This window comes from Sceloporus undulatus, chromosome 1 (genome assembly GCF_019175285.1).
Source record: "Sceloporus undulatus isolate JIND9_A2432 ecotype Alabama chromosome 1, SceUnd_v1.1, whole genome shotgun sequence".
NCBI classification, from domain to species: Eukaryota; Metazoa; Chordata; class Lepidosauria; order Squamata; family Phrynosomatidae; genus Sceloporus; species Sceloporus undulatus.
The window spans coordinates 318,024,878-318,044,763 of NC_056522.1; the positions used below are offsets into that span (position 1 = coordinate 318,024,878).

The window sequence follows — 19,886 nt, forward strand, 5'->3', positions numbered from 1 at the left end:
ATTCCAGCCAAATAGACTATCCATCAAAACTGTTGTTATTGTGTGCCTTCAAGTTGTTTCACACCCAATGGGTTTCATGGCTGAGCTGGAAGCTGAACCCTCACCTCCAGAGACATAGTCCAACACTCAAACCACTACACTACGCTGGCTCTCTCAATCAAAACTACATTTACTCATTTAAGATTTAAATAACAATTTCAGTAAAATAATTGGTATTAATAGTAGGGTCATGAGATTATCACAAGTTATTTAAGCCTTTTATGAACTGATGCGTTGTCTTAAATTTGGTTGAAAGTAAAAACAAACCAAGCATATACAGTCGGCCCTTCTTATACACGGATTTTTTATACACGGATTTAAGCATACACGGTTTGAAAATGTTCCAAAAAAGTATAAATTTACCTTGATGTTCCATTTTTTAGGGACACCATTTTGCTATGTCATTATACTTAATGGGACTTGAGCATACACGGATTTTGTTATACACGGGGGATCTTGGAGCCAAACCCCAGCGTATAACAAGGATCCACTGTAGTACCAAAGCTGGAAATTTGGTTGTACCAATAGCAATCAGATGACTACTTGTACTACCTTGTAGCAGAAAAAGAATCTCCCCCTACACTACTTTGCACTAGCTAAACAAAATGAAAATGTGAAAACAAAGACACCACTCTGGACCTTTTTCCGGAGTTCTCTTATCAGTTTCCTGAATATGCTGCAAAAACAATAGTGTTATTAGTCCTCTTTCAGGAAGCTTAGAATCAGCATGTTAATTGTCTCACTTGTTTAATACTTGAAACTGTGTAATACCCACAAAATCTTTCTCGACAGTTCAAACAGTAATATTTACTTACCTATACAACAAGCCAAGAATTCTACATATTGGCACCAAATAGAAAGGCAGGAGTATGTACAAACACATTGCTTCCCTTGGCAATGAAAAAAGAAAGATTAAGAAAAAGAGCAGCTAGGAAAATTCAAGGGTAACAATATGTGAGACCAAGAGCAGTGACAATAGGAGGCCATAGAATGAACTATCAGTAATGGACATATAGCCTCCAGATAACAGTTTTTATACTGAAACAGAGTAACACAGCTGTCTCTTGAAAACAAAACAAAACAAACAAACAAACAAACAAAAAGAAATCTTTTGGTGAAAACTAATCATATTAAGCATAATCCCACATATATCTAATCAGAACTGCCACTATACTTGTTGTGTACTTCAAGTTGTTTACAACTTATAGTGATCCTAAAGTGAACCTATCATGGGGGTTTCTTTGTAAGATTTATTCAGAGGAGGTTTGCCACTGCCTTCATCTGAGGCAGAGTGTGTGACTTGCTTAAGGTCACCCAGTGGGTTTGCATGGCTGAGTGAGGATTTGAACCCTGATCTCCAGAGTCATACTTTTAACATTTAAGGACCATCAGAATGCATAGTAGTAAAATGGATAATACTGTGCATAAACAAGATGTAAAACCATAGGCCACAGTTTCGATAGGTCAGGTTATAGCAGTCTTGTAACTGCAATAATCATGTGGTTAGCATGGTTCCTACAAACCAATTTTGCAAGATTGTGGGAAAATACTACTTTCTCTCAAACATGACTACATGATATAGAAGTTGATAGAAACTCATAGTCCTACGTAGGACCATAAAGCATTGGGACAGCAACTAACACAGTAATAGGTTACAACTACAGTGCTGCAACAATCTGGGGCTGTGCAGTTAACAGTGTATCTATACTGCTCAGTTATGAAAGTTTGGTAATACTTTAACAATGGCAGTATGTGGTAAATGTATCATACAGATTCCTGGGATTTGTAGTCTAGTGAGGTACCTAAGAATTCACTGCTGTAGAGTTCTACCGTTGATTGCCAAAGGCATAAATGCAGGTGCAGAAGAACAGAAAAGAAAGGGGCAGAAATATTTCAAGTAAAATGAAAGATCCTTCAATATGGTGAAACTTTGTAGGTTGGAAGGACATCCCTCATGCCTGAACATGGGAGAATGAACAAAATCCTCCCACTCATGACTGAAAAATGTAGACAGAAATGAAAGATCAAATTCACAGAATTTCTGGGAACAAGATGACCAAAAGGGAAGAGGGATGCTGTGATGTGATTCATGGTGATGAAGTTGTGTAGGAAAAGAAGAGGTAGTGGTTGTGGTAAAAAGAATAAAATAGAATGGCACATCAGACCAAAGGCAGGTACTGCTGGAACAGAGAACAAAAAGAGTTACTTCCATTTACCAGATGGACACTGTGGGTGGAAACGTACACATATGAAAGTGTGCAAATTATCTGAAGGAAGTCACATGGTAGACAAGTTAGGTCTGCTGAATTCAACAGGCTTTTCATGCATAAATTGGCGTAAGATTTCACCTTTACTGAGAAATACACATCTAGTGAAGAACATACGTACATCAAAGGAATTGTTGCTGCACTGCCTAGACAAAGCTCTTCTCTGATGACACTAGTTTCACAGGTTCAAAGGCACAGTGGGCATATCTTTCAAAGGCATTAACAACCTCTTTTTAAGTTTTATCCTCAGAAACACTTTGGGTAAATGTGGATGATGACTTCTCCAAATCCAGACTCATGGATAATTTAATTCTGACACCACTTTAACTGCCATGGCTCAAACTGTAGTTTTGGGAGACATTTAGCCTTCTCTGTCAGAGAGCTCTAGTGTCACAACAAATTGCTGTCCCAGAATTCCATAACACTGAGCTATGGCAGTTAAAGTTGGTGTCAAACTAGACTATTTCTGCAGTGAAGATGCAGCCTTGGTAAGATGAAAGCAAAAAGTATATGACTACATATTTACATATGGAAAACACTTTTTGAACAAGGATCCAATATTTCAAAAACTGTTTTCCACCTTTGGTTTTGATTTCTACTTCTCTTTTCTGTTAAAATTGCACATAATGGTTCATGTGTGACTGTGTAAGTGGATGAAGTTAAGAGTGATTTAAAGAGTGGGGAAGCCCTGCTTATGGCTGTCTCTGAAAGAGAAGAAATGGAGCAAAACGAGAAGAAATATACTGTATGAAAACAGTCCATACTGTGATTTTTACATATTATGCCCAATGACTCTTAACATCTTTTACTTGTTAGTTGCCTTTGCTCAAACACATGTAAAAAGGCAGTACAGGCCTACCTCAGTTAACAAAGCCTTTAACAATATGTCAAAACACACTGTAGAAATAATCCAGTTTGAACTGCCCTGGTTCAATGCTAGGATATTATGGGAAGTGTAGTTTCATGAGACATTTAGCCTTCTTTGTTCGAGACTTCTGGTGACACAACAAATTACAGTTCCCATGAGTCCTTTGCACTGAAACACAACAATTTAGGCAGTCTCAAACTGGATTATTACTGCAATGTGTTTTGGCCCAACGAAGCTCATTTTTACAATCCTTTTGATGCCTGCACCCTCTTTCCTTACCTTCTGTCTAGTTGGAAAGTTTTTAGCAACAACAGCACTGAGAGCATGATGAAGAAAGAATTCTACTCTTGCCAATCCTACTATAGCAGTGTAGAGGCAAACACAGAACTATCAAATGCCTGCCTTCAGTGTGCAAACAGCATCTCCTTCCGGAATCCTTTACTGAGCAAGCAGGAAATAGAAAAGGGGGAGAACAGAAAACACTGCCTTACCAGCTCACCCAATATGTTTTTAAAAATATGACAGATCTATAAGTCTATCCATCAAAAGAGAAATCACAAGAAAGGTGGAGGCTGCTGGAAGAAACTTTTAAGTGATGTCTAGGAAATTGAAAATGTTTTTGTTTAGTTATGTATGACTTAAGTGATATAATAATAATAATAATAATAATAATAATAATGATAATAATAATAAATTATTTATATTTCCCGCCTCTTCCTGTGGATCGAGGCAGGATTACAACCATAAAAACAGCAACAACATCTAAAATCCATACAATAAAACAATAACGTTGCTCAAAAGATACAATTCAGAACAATAAAATCACCATCTAAAATACACAGGTATGACCAGAAGTGGATTTTTTTCCTTACAGTACTTCTTTATAAAAGATCAGGTGGATAGGTCTGCTGGAAGAGATCCATCTTAAGTGCCTTCTTGAAGACATCTAAGGTGGTGATAAGATGGCTCTCTTCCGGTAAGTTGTTCCATAGTTTGGAGGCTATAGCTGTGTACGCTCTGTGGGAAGTTGTTGACAACCTGGTCTTTGAATATTTTAATAGATTCTTGCTGTTTCATTTCACATGTGCATACCATTAGTTCTGAATAAAAGGTTTGCTGAAACTTATTGAACTTTTTTTTTTTTTGGTGTAGGAACCTATCCCTATTCTTTGAGGAGTAACAGATGGGCCAGAGGGGGTGGCCTGAAGCCGACTGTGGCTGCAGCGAACACGTGCCATGCCCCAAACCACCTTGATCTGAAAAGATCTGCTCCTTTTTTTGGCTGGGGAAAAGATGGCTTTTCCCACCCCGCCACAGCGCCATGGCAGCTTCCAGCAACTCTGGTGGTGTGTGGAATATAAACACCAAGTCACCAAAGCGCCTTGAAGCCACCCATGTCTGGGCAGCCACCTGACTTCTGGACAGCTTCAGGACATGCAGCGTATGAACACCATGCTCTTAGGCCACCTGGACGACAGCTTAAAAAGGCTGTCTGTTCCGCCCCTTCAAATGTTACTTCTGCCTGTGGTACCAAAGTTTCTGTTGAAGAAGTAATTTCCAGGCACACACCTGTGTTATCTGATGTATACATGTAATACAAAGCAGTAGGTCTAGGCTGTCTCTGCTTGGACACAGGCCTAAGCAGGCCCCCATGATATTAAGTGGTGTGTGAAACTTCCACTACTAACCAGATTGTGACAGATAAGAGTGTCATTTCTTAAGAAGTGCATCATAAGAGTTCAGGCTTTACTATAAACAAACCATTACTAATACAGGTTGAGTTCCTTTAGTGAAAGGGCATGAGATCAGAGCTGCTGTGGATTTTGGATGTAGTTTAAATTTTGTAATATCCACATTTGCATATATGTGCATAATGAGATATCTTGCAGATGGGACTCATGTCTAAATACAAAATTCATTTACATTTTGTATACATGTTATACACATAACCTGAACTACAATAATATCCCAAACCTACAAAACAACTACAATTCCCAGAATTCCACAGCACCTAGCCAAGGCAGTCGAAGTGAGGATGTCAAACTGATTTTTATTTTTTTTTGGGCAGTGTGGATGCAGCTTGAGGTTTTTGTTTTTTCCTTTTTTATGTAAGCCAACTCAGGTTTTTTAGGTCAATTCTTTTACTAAAATCTCTAGATTTATACAAGAGTATATACAGTAATTTTAATGAACATTTTATTGACTATTTTAAACCATTTTGTGCCTGAAACAGTTTGTATACACTAAACTATCAGGAAGCTAAAGTCGCTATCTGAGCCATCTATAAAAAAAGTGTTTTGGGGGGGGGGATAATTCTGGATATGGGAGACTTAGCCTGTACTCCTTAGAGATGGAGGGAAGAAGGCAACATACCTTCAGAGATAACTAGCTACCATACATACTCAACTATAAACAGACCTCATGTAAAATTCCAGCCTACGTAACTGTTTGTGCTCACCCTAAAAGCTGGACAGATGGGGACAGACCAAACTCTTGTCTTTCACTGGGGAATGGCTGTTGTTTTTAAATAAGGGATAAAGTATAGCACTGACACTGACCCATAGATAAGTCGATGAAGTTTTCTGAGGCCAATTTTTTTTGTGTCTAACATTTCTAGACTAAGATAGTCTGGACTAGGAACTCCACAGTCCAAGGTGCGCAAACTTTGTTTCATGCCCAAGATTGTGTAAAATGTTCTATAAAATTACTGTATATACTTCATACGACATTTTAGATAACATTTTTAACTATTTGGGGCATTTGAAGCAAAGTTTATGAACCTTAACTATGAAAAAGCAAAGGTGTTGCTATCTCGGCTTCTTTAGTCCTGCTCAAAATGGAGGACGTTTTGGAATTCCTACTGAACAGAAAATTGAAATGGAGCAGATGAACAAATAAAAGCCCAAAACACTTGTTATAAATGTAATCCCATGCTTCTTAGTCCTGCTCAAAATGGAGGGCCTTTTGGGATCCCTTCTGGACAGAAAGTTGAAATGGGGCACTTCATGAACAAATAGAAGCCAAAAACACTTGTGGAAATGTAAACTCATACTATTTAGTCCTGTTCAAAATGGGGGACCTTTTGGAATGCCTCCTGGGCAGAGGCTGAAATGGGAGCCAGGTCCTGGAAAAGGAGGACCAAGTCTGGTCTCCCTGAACCAGGGCAGTCCCTTATGAGAGACACCCCCCCCCCCGCCATTACAACCTCTTTTCTCCTTCCTTCCTTCCCTCCTTCCTCCCTCCCTCCCTCCTGGGCTTCTGGGGCGAGGAGCCCTCCGTCCCGCCCTCCACAATCTCTCCCTTCTGCCTCTGGCTTCGCCCGTTTTCAGGCAGCCCCAGCCCGCCATTTACCTCAGCCCAGCCCCACTGGGCCCACTTTCCCGGAGCTTCCTGCTGCTGCCTCCAGTCCCTTCTCCTCCTCCTCCTTCCCAATCTTCGCCTCAACCTCCTCCTCCCACTGCTTTCCCCAGGAGGGTCTCTATTGGTGACAACTAATGGCCGCCCAAGCCTGGCTCCTCCTTTCTCTATTCTCTTCCACTACAGTACTACAGTACATCCTGGCTCGCCTCAGAGCCGGCTTCCTCGTCGCCACCCAGCTTTCCTGTTTCCTTTTTAAAAATAGCATCCGCACTGGGGAAATAAAGCCAGTTTGACACCGCTTTAGCTGCCCTGGCTCCATGCTATGGAAGGCTGGGGTTTGTGGTTTGTGGGGGCAAAGGACAGAGAAGGCTAATTGTCTCCAACACAAACAGACAAACAAACAACACTACAATCCCTAGTATTTGATCACATTATAGTACTACTGTAGTATTACTAATACCATGGTAATCACTAGTAATTTTTATATTTCATACTTTATTTTACAGTATTATACTGTTTATTTTATTATTTATTATTTTATACCATAGTACTAGTACTACTAGTACCATAGTAATCTCTAGTAATTTTTATATTTCATATTTTATTATATTATTTATTATGTATTATTTTATACCAAAGTACTAGTATTACTAGTACCATAGTAATTACTAGTAATTTTATATTTTATATTTTATTAAATTAATAAAAATATTAATTATAATAAGTTTATTTGTATTTTCCCGCTTCTCCCAACAAATAGTACTAGTATTATTAGTTCCATAGTAATTACTACTAATTTTTTATATTTTTTTATATTTATTTTATTTACATATAAATTTAACGCTCTTTTCCCTCTGCACTGTGGTTTATTCTCTGAGGCTGAGAGAGCGTGATTTGCCCAAGGTCACCCAGTGAGTTTCCATGGCTGAGTGGGAGATTCAAACTCTGGTCTTGGGAGTTGTAGTCCAATGATCAAACCACTACATCACACTGCCTTATTGTGCATATGGGGGGTGTGCATTTTTTTTAAAGCACTCAGATTGCCTCTTAAAGTAAATTCACAACATAGTGGTTTGGAACCAATAAATATGTAACATGCTCTGGAAACATTTCTTTCCAAAAAAGGAAATGAAAGTGGGTAGAGAAGGCATTTCCTAAAAATAAAGAAGAGGAAGAAGTTGCAAGTTTCTGTATGTTTTTGCAAACTATGTAATTTCCTGGGTTACTGTAGTCTGAAATATTTATCTTTCTATCTGTACCCTCTTATGTGCTGTGTTGGGTTGAGAGACAAACCTATCATGGGGTTTTCCAGGCGAGATTTATTCGGAGGGGGTTTGCTTTTGCCTTCCTCAGAAGCTGAGCAAGGTCACCAGTGGGTTTCCACAGCTATCCTAGTGCAACACTCGACTCAAACCACTACAGCATACTGACTCTCGGTGTAGTAAGCAATTATACTTTTCATGGAAATATGTGAATAACATCTACCATACTGACATGACATTTTTCCTCATCCAAGGCCAGAATTTTGAATGAAAGCAGTTTATCTGCTTTCAGTATCCACTCACGTTGTAGTTTACTCCTAGGCTGCATCCACACTGCAGGAATAATCCCATTTGACACCGCTTAAACCACCAGGTGCCATGCTATCGAATTCTGGGAATTGTAGTTTGCTGTGGCCCCAGAGCAGACCTGTTGGCCAGGGCCATTGAGAGTTGAAGTTCAGTAACAACTGGGGGAGACAGGACAAACTCAGGGTTACCATAAATCTTTTTTCAGGACATGCTCTGCATTTCAACCTTCTGTCCAGGAGGAATTTCGAAATGCCCTCCATTTTGAGCATCGCTAAGAAGCATGAATTTACGTTTAATAAGAGTGTTTTTAGCTTTTATTTTTGTAATGTCCTTGAATGTACTACATGTTGCGGTGCCTTGTCCTTTTTCACGGTTATGACATTTGGTCACCCTTGACAAACTGGCCTTCCCTGCTGGACAGTACGAGCAAGTCTTCATCCTACATAATCCTTTGTTTGCCAATTTGGGTGCAAGTTCCCATGCATTCAGTAGTTTACGCTCCCCAAATATATCTCTCAGAAGGTAACTCCTGAATAAAGAATACGTAAAGTATTGCCCTTAAAACATGCACAACCTGTTTACAACCTGTTCCTACATAAGCTATCTAAGGTCCAAAACACATTGCAGAAATAATCCACTTTGAGACCCTTTAATTGCCCTGGCTGAGTGCTAGGGAATCCTGGGAATTGTAGTTTATTGTGGCACCAGAGCTCTCTGATGGAGAAGGCTACATGTCTCACAAAACAGTTCCCAGAACTCCCTAGCATTGAGCCAGGGCAATTTCTGCTGTGTTTTATGAACCTAAGTTCCTATATGATAATCAAATGTCCCTTTGTATAGAGAATGCAGACTGCAACTTCAGAAATGTATGAGGATTTGTGTGTGTGTGTATATATACACGCACGCACATTTAAATATAATAGAAACATATATTTTTAAGAAAAATGGTTTTTAAAAGATGCTTTACGTGTTATCTCAAAGATTTTGTTGTTGTTAACTGCCCTTAAGTCATCTCGATCCATGATGACCCCCATGGAAGAGACGTCTCCATGACTCCCTAATATCCACTGTTCTGCTTAGTTCCTGTAAATTCACACCTGTGACCCCTTTAATAGAGTCCTTCTATCTGGCATTGACCCCCTTAATAGAGTCCTTCCATCTGGCATGCGGCCTTCTTCTCTTTCTACTTCCTTCCACCTTTCCCAGCATTATTGTTTTCTCAAACATTACATGCATAGTAAGTGGGTTTCTGTTTATTTTATAATAGCTCCTGAAAGAAGGCCACTTGGTGATAAGGCCGAAAGGTGTTGGTCTTGTTAAACAATAAAAGGTTTTGGACCATTGCATAGGGGCTTTTTAAAGTAATAACTGTGACAAGGTGGTTTTATGTGCAGTGTGTGTTTTAGTTATGTTTTAATTTTTGGTATGTTTTAATGTTAATTTTATATTGTTTTAATTCGATGATTTTAACTGTTTTTAAATTTTTTACATTAAAGTTTTTTAAAGCGTTTTTATTTTGTTAGTCTCCTTGGGTCACTTTTGTTGAGAAAGGTGGCATAAATGAAATAAATAGTGAAATAAATAGGATGTGGGACTCTAATCATAGAATCAGAGTTGGAAGAGACCCCAAGGGCCATCCACTCCAACTCCCTGCCATGCAGGATCTCACAATCAAAGCATGTCCCAACAAATGGCCACTCAGCCTCTGTTTAAAGGCCTCCAAAGGAGGAGACTCCACTACACTCTGAGGCAGTATTTTCCATTGTCTAACAGCCCTTACTGCCAGGAACTTCCTCCTAATGTTGAGGTGGAATCTCTTTTCCTGTAGCTTGCATCCGTTGCTCCAGGTCCTAGTCTCTGGAGTAGCAGAAAACAAGCAGCTTTGTTTCTTTCATTCTTCCGCTGTGAATATGTACTTTCCAGTGTCTTTTTTTGTTTTGTTTTCTGATTAGCCTTGGGGTCGCTATAAGGAGTTTATCACACTGGGGCTAACTTTGGCATTAAAGCGCATTTAAAGCATCCCGCAAATAAAGTGAAAATGGAGTGTAATTGCGCGAATGGTTATCACACGCAGTTGCGGAAATAAAGTGATATTGGAAATGCATTGTGGCTGAAATCCCAAAACTGAATCAGATGTTAATGCTTCTTTGTGACCACTTGAATGTCAGGTTTGTACAATGTCATGTGAAATAGTTTTGTGTAATTATGGGATTTTTTCCAGGGATATTGATGGGATTAACTCCCGATCTCCTTCGTGTGATAAACTCCTAAAATGCTGGCCAAATGGCCGTAATAAAGTTATTATAAACTCCTAAGTCGGAAAGGACTTGACGGCACACGACACAACAACGTATTTGGAGAGCCAGTGAGGCTCAGTGGTTTGAGTGATGGACTAGAACTCTAGAGACCAGGGTTTCATTCCCGGCTCAACCATTAAACCCCACTGGGTGACTTTGGGCTAGTCACACACTCTCAGCCTCAGAGGATGACAATAGCAAACCCCCTCTGAGGAAACCTGCCAAGAAAAGCCCATGATAGGCCTTAGAGCAGTGGTTCCCAACCTGTGGGTCGGGACCCCTTTGGGGGTCGAATGACCCTTTCATGGGGGTCGCCTAAGACCATTGGAAAACATATATTTAATTACAGTTATGAAGTAGCAACGAAAATAATTTCATGGGTTTGGGTCACCACAACATGAGGAACTGTATTAAAGGGTTGTGGCATTAGGAAGATTGGGAACCACTGCCTTAGAGTTACTGTAAGTTGGAAATGACTTGAAGGCACACAACAACAGCAAGAAGACGTTTTACCAGAAAAACCACCCCTGAATTCAAGCTATCCCAAACTGTTGTTGTTGTTACGTAAAGTGGTTTCCTAGCACCTCTGAGACTAGCATGAGTTTTCCTAGGCTTGAGCCTCCTTCCTCAGATGCATGTCGCTGTTGTTGTGGCTGTTTGCCTTAGTAAAATATATTATATTATAGTATATTATATATAATATATTATATAATACTATATATAATAGATTTTATTATATAAGCAAATTATATTATATTATAAAATATTATATATTATATGTATTATATAATTCTATATAATGACATACTATAATTATATACATATCTATAATTATTTTATATAATTATATAATATATGCTTTATTTTATAATGTAATACTAATCCTGATACATTTCAGTCTGGAGGGAAGATGGTTGAAATGTAGGACACGTCCTGGAAAAGGAGGACCAAGTGGACTTTCACAGCCGGACAGGGATTCGAAACTAGCTGGTCTCCAGGTCTCTCAGACTACATCTCCCGAAATGCACCGCGCGCGGCCCTGGTTTTGCAGCGGCGGCCAGTAAAGCCCCGCCCCTCCCGAAGGTGTCGGCGTTGGTGTTTTGAAGGCAGGCCCGCTCTTCCCGAAGTAGAAAGAACTCCCTTTCCCAAAATGCAAAGGGGCAGGGAAGGCGCTAGGGCTGGTTTGTTTGTGTCCTCTGATTGGCTGGCTCCATGGAGGCGCTTCCCGTCTTGTGTGGCGCGGTTCTCTTTCGGGTCGGCTCGAGCCGGGTCTCCGGCGGCGGGTCCTCCTGGCCGAGGATGGCTGTGTGCTGGGAAGGGGCGACGTGTAAGTAGCCTGAGGAAGGGGAGCTGGGGCTGCGGAGTGACTCCTGGGCGCCTCGGGGAAGGGCTTAAAAGTTAGGGCTGCGTCTACACTGGAGAGTTAACCCGGTTTGGCACCGCTTTAAGTTTTTCTGGCTCAAGGCTATGGAATTCTGGGATTTGGAGTTTGTTGTGGGGCCCAGAGCGCCCCACAACAAACTCCAACTCCCGGAATTCCATAGCAAAGAGGCAGACAAAGAGTTAAAGCGGTGCCAAACCGAGTTATCTCTCCAGTGTAGACGCAGCCTAAGTCTCCTCTGGACTGAAGGGGCTCTTTGGAGGAGGAGGAACCACCATCTTAAGGAGGCTGCCTGAGGCACCTTGTGGGCTGTTGTTTTGTGTGGAGATTTCTTGGTCTGGAAGACTGGAAACCATTGCCTTATACTCCTGAGGAAAGGGTCACCTTCCAAATGGACTTTCAACAGGGTTGAAATTAGCCTGACATCAATAAAGCGAAAGATTCCGGAGCATATCGTTAAACAGAGAGCTAGTGGACATTTAATAATAATGATAATGATAATAATAATAATATAATATGGTTGATTTATATTTGCCGCCTCTCCCTACGGAACGAGGCGGGATTACAGCATAAATAAAACTGCAAACGCGGTAAAGTATACAGCATAAATAAAATTAAAACACAGTGGAATACATTAATCCCCAACCCTTCCACCATAAAATTAGAATACAACAATTAAAGTAATAACATCAGTCGCTTCATCTAAAATAGGCGAAATGGAGTGGGCCATTAGAGGCAGAAGGAGCCATAGTTCTTCTGCAGGAAAAAGAAGGGAATGCCATAATCACAAAACGTCAACATGGGTTTTGGGAAAGCAAGTCGTGGCAAACTAATCAGATCTCTTTCTTGGATAAAATTACCAGCTTGGTAGATGAAGGGAATGCTGTGGATATAGTATATCTTGATTTCAGTAAGGCCTTTGACAAGGTTTCCCATGACATTCTTGCAAACAAGCTTGTAAAATGTGGGCTAGACAAAGTAACTGTTAAATGGATCTGTAATTGGTTGACCGGCCGAACCCAAAGGGTGCTCAACAATGGCTCTTTTTCAGCCTGGAGAGAAGTGACCAGTGGGGTCCCACAGGGCTCTGTCCTGTGCCCAGTGTTATTCAACATCTTTATCAATGACTTGGATGACAGAATATCGGGGCATACTTAGCAAATCTGCAGATGACACCAAATTAGGAGGAATAGCTAATACTCCAGAGGATAGGATCAAAATTCAAAATGACCTGAATAGACTAGAAAGCTAGGCCAACACTAACAAAATGAAATTCAACACGGAGAAATGTAAGATGCTGCACTTAGGGCAGAAAAATGAAATGCATAGATATAGGATGAGGGACACCTGGCTGAACAAGACTATATGTGAAAGGGATCTGGGGGTCCAAGTAAACTACAAGTTCAATGTGAGTTGACAGTGTGATGCATCAGCTAAAAAGGTCAATACGATTTTGGGCTGCATCAATAGAAGTATAGTGTCTAGATCAATCATCCCCAAACTTTGGTCATCCAAGTGTTTTGGACTTCAACTCCCAGAAGCCCCAGCCAGCTTTGCCAATCGTCAAAACATCTGGAGGACCAAAGTTTCTGATCCAGGTTTAAAAAGTGAGTAATTTACTTACCTTACAGAGACACCCTTCAGAGATCTGGTTCCTTCAGCCTAGATGCGTGCCAATTCTGGACAGAAGCACTTCCTCTGTTATAATATTCCTTCAAACTATCACAGAATCTTTACCCTTTCTGTCAAATTTCCTTGTATTCTTGCAACCTTTAGGTCTCAATAAGTGTTCTTTAATTAAAGGAAAGAATTTCTGTATCTCTTTTTATCTTCTTTGCTTTCCTCTTTGGAAGGAAGCAAGATCAGGACCTATGGGTGCCAGTGAAATGCTGCCTTACTGTGAAAAAGTATTTACCTGGCTCAGTTCCAGGTCAGGATGGACGGTTCTTACCAGTCAGTTTACGAAAGTAATTGCTCTTATAAGCAGCTTCTGCAGATGTTTCCAGTTAGCACCTAAGCATACTAAAGAAGTATGAACCCAGCTACATGAAGGAGTATACATATGGACTAGAGACGACTTCTGCAGTTTTTGCCCCTCCTTCATGAGAGCATTGACGAGAGTCCTACATGTCACAGCAAATAGTGAATCACCTGAGCAGGGCCTTTATTTTTTTGCATCTGTTGAATATGTATCCAGTGATGTAGCTCTTTAATCCTTTCATTGTTATTAACTGTCATCAGGTTTGCTTCAGTTTATGGCAACCCTATGGATGAGAGACTTGCAAGACATCCTGTCATCAACAGCCCTGCTGCTTCTTTGATTGAGTCTGTCCGTCTGTAATATTTTCTTCTTCTTTTCTTACTGCCTCACACTTCACCAAGCATTATCATTTTTCTAATGAGTCATATACCAGTGTTACCAAAATCCTATAAAACAACCTTATGCAAACACCTCTTGGAATGTGTTCCAATAACTGCTTGCCACATGGTTAGACACAAACTTTAGTGTTAGGATGTCTTTTTATTTCACTTTGAGTAAGAGTTTGTCTTTATTTTCTCTTGGAATAGTCCATCATCTTCCCAGTACCACTTCTTTAGCCCAATTGGCTCTTTGTCTTCCTATTCCATCGCTTCCCTTCATGAAGCTGTCATGTACATTCCTGGAGGCTTTCTGATACTGTATCACAACTGCCAAGTAAAAGAGCGAAGACTTCTAGTGAGCAGATTATTGGATAAGTTTCAATTTGTGCAGCCTGAGGATGTGGATAGGATCCTTGGAGAAGTGAGGGCCACCATGTGCAAACTGCATCCTTGCCCTTCCTGGCTTCTGAAATTAGCTAGAGAGGGACTGGCCGAGTGGGTAAAGGGGGTGGTGAATGCTTCACTGTAGCAAGGCAAATTTAAATCCTGTCTAAAGGAAGCTGTGGTGAAACCATTACTGAAAAAGAGCTCCCTGGATCCTATCATTCTGGATAACTATCAGCCAGTCTCTAACATTCCATTCTTGGGCAAGGTTCTGGAGTGAGTGGTGGCCTCCCAGCTCCAGGGATTTCTGGATGAAACGGATTATCTAGATCAGGGGTAGGCAACCTGCGGCCCGCGGGCCGGATGCGGCCCGGCGAGGCCTTGGGACCGGCCCCAGCCCAGTCCTGCCACTGATTGCTGCCGGGGCCTTTGGCCTCTCGTGCGCAGGGGCAAGGGGAGCAATTGTTCTATAGACGCCTCAGAAACATGCATTTATATTAACATTATTTAAAAAAAATCAGCAAATTTTTTTGCGTGTCCTCCACTTTTTTAAAAAAAGTGTCCACCATTTGAAAATGTTGTCCTACATTTGTCCCAGTTTATTTATTTATTTAATTTTTAAAAATTATTTATTTATTTTTTGGTTTCGGCCCCCCAGTTGTCTGAGGGACAGCAACCCGGCCCCCGGCTCAAAAAGGTTGCCTACCCCTGATCTAGATCCATTTCAATCTGGCTTCAGACCTGGCTATGACACAGAGACAGCTTTGGTCGCCTTGGTGGGTGACCTACGCAGGAAACTGGATAGGGGGAGTGTGTCCCTGTTGGTCCTGCTAGATCTCTGTGACTTTTGATACCAATAACCATGGTATCCTTCTGAGCCACCTTTCTGGGATGGGACTTGGGGGCACTGTTGTTCAGTGGTTCTGGTCTTACTTGGAGGGGTAGACCCAGAAGGTGGTGTTGGGGGACTCCTGTTGGACTCCTTGGCCGCTAGCCCGTGGGGTCCCACAGGGTTTGTGCTGCCCCCCATGTTGTTTAACATCTACATGAACCTGCTGGGAGAGGTCATCCAGAGTTTTGGGGTGCAGTATCATCAATATGCGGATGACACCCAACTCTATCTCTCCTTTCCATCTGACTCCAAGGAAGCTGTCTCTGTGTTGACCCAGTGTCTGCTGTCAGTAATGGACTGGATGAGGGCAAACAAATTGAAGCTTAATCCAGTCAAGACAGCGGTGCTCCTGGTCAGTTGCACAGCAAATCAGGAAACTGGGGCTTTGTCTGAGCTGGATGAGGTTACACTCCCCCTGAAATTGCAGGTGTGCTCCTCGACTCCACTCTGAGCCTGGATGCCTAGGAGTACATTTGCACAGTTAAAACTAGTGCCCATCTGCGCCAATTCCTTGAGATGCCAGATCTGGCTATGGTGACACATTCCTTGGTCACATCCCGTTTTGACTACTGTAATGCACTCTACGTGGGGCTACCTTTGCAAACTGTTCGGCAACTTCAGCGGGTTCAAAATGCTGCAGCTAGAACACTGACCGGAGCCAGTTATAAGGAGCATATAACTCCTGTATTGAAACAGCTTCACAGGCTAATGGTTTGTTTCTGAGCACAATTCAAAATGTTGGTCATGACCTATAAAACCCTACACGGCTTAGGTCCAGACTATTTGAGAAACCATATCTCCCCATATGAATCACCTGGAGCCCTAAGATTCTTTGGAGAAGGCTTTCTCTTGGTCCCACCACCATCCCAATATTGTTTGGTGAAGACACGAGAGAGAGCCTTCTCGGTGGCTGCTCCCACCCTGTGGAACTCCCTTCCACAGGAGGCTAGGCTGGCCCCCTCCCTGCTGGCCTTTCGCCAGCAAGCAAAAACATTGTTATTCCAGTAAGCTTTATAAAATCATGCAGGCCTGGTTTTGTGGGTGGCTGGGTGGACCTGGATTATTTTTAAACTTTATATGTTTTACATTTTGTATGTTTAAAAATTTTAACTTTTTACTGTTTTACTTAGGCTAATTTAAGTATTTTGAAAAATGTTGTTTTAATGTGTTTTTATATTGTGAGCCACCTTAGGTCCCTTTTTGGAAGAAAGGTGGAATATAAATAAATAAATAACAGAGAGTGAGACTTATGTTCCCATAAATAAAAGAGTACCCTGGCCACCAATATTCTATGTTCCTAAAGTAGAAGACAGAAAGAATAGAGGCCCTTGCTATTTCTTATTTCTCCTTTATTGCAGCCCTTTTCGTACAGTGAACACACTTGGAATTTTGAAACAGTTTTTGGGATATACGGTACTTTAAATGTTGCCATAATGGATGTAGCCAGCCATACAGTGCTAGAAAATGCTAGAAAACAAACTTGTCAGTTTGAAAGTAACTTCCATGAATCTGAGTATAGAGATGCACTAAACTAATCTTGAATTTACACTTACATGTTGCAACACCCTTTTCAAAGAAGGCGAACTGATGAGGCTCTGACGCAAACTTACGGAAGAAACTGGGACAGTGGAAAAATGAGATCAGAACTCCAAAAGCAAAAGTGTATCTTCCTGTCCTAAAGTACAAATATAATAATAATGCTCATTTAACAGAATGCATACTGGTGATGCTCAGAGAAGAGCACACTAAGAAACACATGCGTCCCCTCCCACATAAATAAACATCCCACCCCTCACTCAACCCCTTCCAGCATATTCTTTACCATTATCTTGAATTCTTTTTGAGGGGGTGGCTGGGTGTGCTTCAAAACGATGTCTAGGGTGCAGCTGCTCTTAAGCCTTTGTCAGGCCCAGGGACATTCTTGGAAATAAAAACAGTTTACTGTGAAGCTTGCCATTTTCTAGGATGCTAGCCTATCCATTACTTAATTCATTAAGGGACGGGAAGAGTGTTTTCTGAGGAGGATATCTGGAGGCAGAGTGGGAACCCCAGCTTTATTGTATTTGAGCCTGAATCAAGTCTTTTGCCTTCCAGTATTATTATCATCGTCATTATTTATTTACTTATATAGCACCATGTACATGGCACTTAATAAACAATTATAGAATAAAACATAAGTATTTGTTAATAAAAAATACTAAAATACAATGTAAAATACAATAAAAATTCACACAGACATAATGCAAAATAAAACAAGATAGTCAATGCAGATAATCAAATATACAAAATATATAAAACATATCTTCAGTAAGATATAAAACATGTTAGTAAGTGCTTTGTTGGTGGCTGCATGAGATGCATGACCCTGTTTTCAACAAGACCTGGAAAAACTGTCACAAATAGACATTTTGTTTTGCTGGTAGTCTTCTCTTCATAACAGTATGTCAAAGACTCATATGTCTCTTACTAGTGCCCTTCACTTTAACTGTTTCTGGTAGGAGGGAGAATGGATGCCTCTGGAGAAGCTTGTTTTGCATTTTCATGGGATTCTTTCACACTGCACAGTTATAGCACTGTGATTCCACTTGACCAGCATCATGTGGTATCCTGGGGTTTGTACTCTGGGGAGGCACTGGAGAACTCGAAATACCCCTCCCTAAACCCAAATCCAGTATTCCATAGGATGGAACCAGAGCTAAAATGGCATTATAGTAGGCCCTCCACATTTGCTGGGGTCAGAGACACAGGACCCCCCCCCCCCGGGAAGTGGAAAAAGCGCAAATAAAAAGAATTCATTTTTCAACCGGAGAGAAAACCTCTTTGGGAATCTCTAGTGCCTCCAGTGCAACTTTATGGTCAAAGTTCACTGGAAGTTAACCATAGAATTGTGTTGGAGGACCTACAGATGCCTAAAAATGTTCTCTCTAGGAATCTCTTAAGTCATCCAGCACAATTTCTGGTGAAAGTTGGTCCTAAAGGGAGACCTAAAGATTCCTAGAGAGAACATATAAATCGAATCTACAAATAATCAAATCCACAAAAGTCAAAGCCGCAAATACGGAGGACCAACTGTACAGCATTTTGATTCTGCTTTAACTTCTGTGGCTTCATCCTGTGGAATCCTGGGATTTGCAGTTTAGGGACGGGCCTTTAGAATTCTCTGCCAGAGAGCTCTAGTCCCTTACCTAAGTACAAACCCCAGGCTTTTATAGGATGCAGATACAACAGTTAAAATAGTATCAAAGTGCTATACTGTATTGTGTAGTCTGAAAGAGACCTTGTAAGATACAGGTTTCCTAGAATCTGTTCCTCCCTTAAGTGCAGCCTGGGTGTTTAGTCTCTTTGCAAAAAGAAACTTGGCCTTTCATTCCCTAGTGACAGCCAATCACATCTGAGTTCAGACAGTATTTTTAGTCTTCTCTCATAAGTGGCTGCAGTTGATTGGTCACTTGAGGGGAGACTTAAAACTCCCCTTGTGATCATGGATAGTTACTCTGATATTTTGATTCTCCAAAGCAGGTGTAATGAATGAAGAGTGCAAACTAATGCTAAAAGCCAGGCCTACTCTATTGACCTTGTTGTCCCTTTTAAGTACCTTATTTCCCTTCTGCCCAATGAATGCCAGAAATGCTGAGCCAATTTTAAGCAATATCCTAAACATATGAAGAGCATAAGTTAATTAACTACAAAGTGATACTGTCATAGACTGTTGGGAGCGCAGAATTGATAATAAAACAAGGGGATCCACAGTATTCCATGCAAAGATTAACACCTTTGCTTTTAAAAAATACTTCCATGTTTGTCTTTTCATTGCCGTAACCATCAGAAGTTTAAAGGGATGCTTCTAATTTTGTCACTTGACTGCAGTAGCCATGAACATTTTCATCCCTTTGCTATTTTTCAGATCATGAGAGTTATAGCCATGGAATCTTTCTCGGTAAAGATGCTTTGATGGTTTTCTCTGTGGAATGAGAGACATTTCCAACAATTTTTTGTCTCAATGAAATAAGTGTATATGTGTGTGTGTGGAGGGGTGCAGCTGGCAGAATTTCATTTGGGTGACTTGTATCATCATAATAGCACCAGGCCTGTGAGTTCCTTCAATATGTACATCTATGTTTTATATTTAGGAAATGGCACTTCCTATCCATTAATCCTTGTGCAGTCACTGTATGTAACTACTGCTAAGCATCTTACCATGATGATGTTTGAAATGGAAAAGCAAGGTAAAATCTATGTATTTTAGTACACTCGTCCCCCGGGTTACGAAATTAATTCGTTCCGCCGCCATTTTCGTAACCCGGAAGTCTTTCGTTAGCCGAATTGCCATAGGCGCTAATGGGGGAAAAGCTGCGGCTCTGCCGCGGCTCCATTTAAAATAGCGCCGGCGTTTTTTCGCAACCCGGATAAACCTTCGTAACCCGGAAATAATTAATTAAAGTTTTTTTCTTCGTAACCCGGAAATT

At 40.9% G+C, this 19,886-nt stretch overlaps 2 protein-coding genes across 6 annotated transcripts in view; one reads left to right on the top strand and one right to left on the bottom strand.

Moving 5' to 3' along the window:
- SNAP23 (synaptosome associated protein 23) overlaps positions 1-11,312 on the bottom strand; it is a 36,515-nt gene extending 25,203 nt beyond the window's left edge. The window contains exon 1 of one of the 4 annotated variants that reach the window (XM_042445434.1): positions 11,294-11,312. The gene's annotated coding sequence lies outside the window, so the exon portion shown is untranslated. Of the gene's footprint in view, positions 1-6,525; positions 6,646-11,293 lie in introns of those variants that run through there. The other 3 variants (XM_042445409.1, XM_042445418.1, XM_042445426.1) reach the window with 3 other exon arrangements.
- A 283-nt stretch (positions 11,313-11,595) lies between these two features.
- The window catches only part of ZNF106 (zinc finger protein 106), a 73,714-nt gene continuing 65,423 nt past the window's right edge, over positions 11,596-19,886 (top strand). For both annotated transcript variants that reach the window (XR_006102217.1, XM_042452446.1), the window contains exon 1: positions 11,596-11,729. The gene's annotated coding sequence lies outside the window, so the exon portion shown is untranslated. The remainder of the gene's footprint in view (positions 11,730-19,886) is intronic.